This window comes from Gossypium hirsutum, chromosome A06, assembly GCF_007990345.1.
Source record: "Gossypium hirsutum isolate 1008001.06 chromosome A06, Gossypium_hirsutum_v2.1, whole genome shotgun sequence".
Classification (NCBI taxonomy): Eukaryota; Viridiplantae; Streptophyta; class Magnoliopsida; order Malvales; family Malvaceae; genus Gossypium; species Gossypium hirsutum.
The window spans coordinates 108,899,849-108,902,815 of NC_053429.1; the positions used below are offsets into that span (position 1 = coordinate 108,899,849).

The following is a 2,967-nucleotide window of genomic DNA, read 5'->3' on the forward strand; positions in this document are numbered from 1 at the left end:
GTTTTTGACACCGAGATGAATTTGGTTAGCATCTCCTCAAGGTTCGGCTTTTTCTCCTACTGGTACGGTGGTTGCTGAAAGCCTGGAAGGGGTGGTGGTCTCTGATTTCCTTGGCCTCCCCATGAAAAATTTGGGTAGTTCCTCCAACCTGCATTGTAAGTATTGCTATAAGGATTGTTTTGAGATCAAGGATTGTTAACCATGTAATTTAGCTGCTCGTTCTCCATGTTGTGGCCATAAGGTGGGTATTCTGAACTGCTTGATCCACCTCCACTTGCTTCGCACTGCATTACTGGGTGAACCTATGAAGAACTAAGAAAACCATCAATTTTCTTATTCAAGAGTTCTACCTGATTAGAGAGCATGGTGACCGAATTGACATTATAAATGCCGGTTTTTTCGTTGGCTTTGTCCTCATGACTTGCCACTGATAGTTATTCAGTGACATCTCCTCTATAAATTCATAGGCATCTTCAGGTGTCTTATTATTAATTTTTCCGCCAGCAGTTGCATCAACCACCCGCCGAGTCGAAGGGTTCAGGCCATTGTGAAATGTTTGGACATATAGCCAGAGTGGTAACCAATGGTGAGGGCATCTTCGCAAAAGGTCCTTGTATCTCTCCCATGTATCGTAGAGTGTTTCTAAATCCTTTTGCACAAAAGAGGAGATATCATTACATAATTTGGCTGTTTTAGCCGGCGAAAAATATTTTAATAAAAATTTTCGGTCATCTGTTCTCAAGTAGTGATTGATCCTTGTTGCAATGAGTTCAACCACTGTTTAGCCTTATTCCTCAACGAAAAGGGAAACAACCGAAGGCGAATGGCATCATCAGAAATACCATTAATTTTAAAAGTGTCACAAAACTCTAAGAATTTGCCAAGTGAGCATTGGGATCTTCGTCCTGCAAACCATCAAACTGAACAAACTGTTAGATCATTTGAATGGTGTTAGGTTTCATTTCAAAATTATTTGCAGCAACAGCAGGCCTAACTATGCTCGATTCAATTCCTGTTAAATTAGGTTTAGCATAATCATACATAGTACGTGGAGCAGGATTCTAATTTACTGGATCAGCAGCAATCGCAGGAGGTAGCAGATTTTCTTCGTTTTTAGTCATCTCCATGGTTGTGGCTGAAGTATCATCCTCTTGCTTGTCTTCTTTGTATCTTAGGCTTCACTTTCTTTCTTGTTGGTTTTTACGAACTGTGAGGTCGATCTCACCGTCAAAAAGTAGTGGTCCTGATGGGTTTCTTCTGGTCATAAACTAGAAAAACCTATCAGAAGAAAATAAATGAAAAATTAGAAAAGAAAATAAAAATTTAAGTTACAATAAAAGTAAAATGGCTAAAGTAACAAAGATCGAGTGTTCCTAATATCCTAGTTCCCCAACAACGGTGCCAAAAACTTGATGCGTGATATTCGTAACAGGTTTTAAAAATTTATAAATGAATCGTTCTTGAGACTAACTTATTATCACGATTAAGGCAAGTGTACCTATCGAACAATAGTATAGTTCAGCAAGACCGAATTGTCTAACCCAAAGGAACTACGAGTACTAGTATTTACTTCCTTTTTATTATCTAGCCTAAACGTTAAGAGGTTTGGTTATCTAAACTAATTACTAACTAAGAATGCACAGAAAGAAAATTTGAGAAAATACTTTTGGGAAAATTCGATTGATTAAGACAATACCTAAGGAAAACTCCACCTAGACTTCACTTGTTATTTAACTCTAAATCAGACGATTTATTCATTTGACTTGATCCGTAAAAATCCCTAAGTTCTATTATTATCTCTCTTGAGACTAATAATGTCTAACCCTAGGTTGAATAATTGAAATCTCTTTCTAATTAACACCCCAGAATTGCATTAACTCGATCTATGGATTCCCTTATTAGGTTTCACCCTAATTCGGAAAAATCTTATCACCCTATCTCTAGGCGTGCAATCAACTCTGCTTAATTATAAAAATTTTACTGTAGATAGGGTCTATTCCTCCTATGAATAAGAGCTTAACTTGAATCAATATTATAGAATATCAAAACAAGAATTAAGAACACATAATTAAGAACAAGTCAAATATTTATCATACAATTTAGATAGTAATAACAAGATCTATCTTAGGTTTCATTCCCCTTAGGTATTTAGGGGGTTTAGTTCATACTTATGAAAGAAAACATCTCAAAGCATAAAGATAACAAAATATAAGAAAACCCAAAACTCCTGAAGGAACTTGAAGAGAGATCTTCAGTCTTGATGATGGATCCAGCTTTCGAGATGGATCAATCGGCTTTCCTTGAGTAATTCCTTGCTTCCTCCTCTGCGTGCCTCTCTTAAGTGCCTCATCAGGTGTTTAAATAGGCTTTTGGATGCCTAAGAGACCTAAAAATTGGCTTTTTCTGAATAGGACGATACTTGGGCTCGGCAGGGACACGCTTGTGTACAATTGCTCCAGCCCATGGTCAAGGCTGTTGAATAGGCACGGGCGTGTAGTCTACTCGTGTAACTCATGCTTCAATCCTGCCAAATAGACATGGCCGTGTGACATGCCCGTGTGAGGAAGTCCAGACCGTGTTGATTTCCCACGTGGGTCCATTTTCTCCGTTTTTAGCCCGTTTCTCACTCTTTTTACTCTCCTATGCTCTCCTAAGTATAAAACATGAAATTAAAGGATTAAGAGCATCGAATTCACCAAATCTAAGGAGAAACTATTCATAAATGGGCTAAGTACGGGATAAAAATATGTATAAATTACGGTTTATCAATTGGTTAATTAAATGTTTGTGTAAACATTAGAATAATTTGTGTTTACTTATATCTTGCATGTTTCATTTGTATACGCCTAATTAATTGATTGGAAAGTAGAGTTTCTGGGCGGCTCAGTTGGTTGGGATAGGAAGAACTTAAAACCCTAAGCATGATGACCCTACGTAGTCATATAAGTGGGAATGAGCCCAAAATCA

General features: G+C 37.5%; 1 non-coding gene across 1 annotated transcript; it reads left to right on the forward strand.

Annotated features, from left to right (window-relative positions):
• Positions 1-578: 578 nt before the first annotated feature.
• LOC121231702 (small nucleolar RNA R71) lies at positions 579-685 on the forward strand. The gene has a single exon (XR_005929758.1). It is a non-coding gene; the product is annotated as a small nucleolar RNA R71 (small nucleolar RNA).
• The last annotated feature ends 2,282 nt before the right edge of the window (positions 686-2,967 follow it).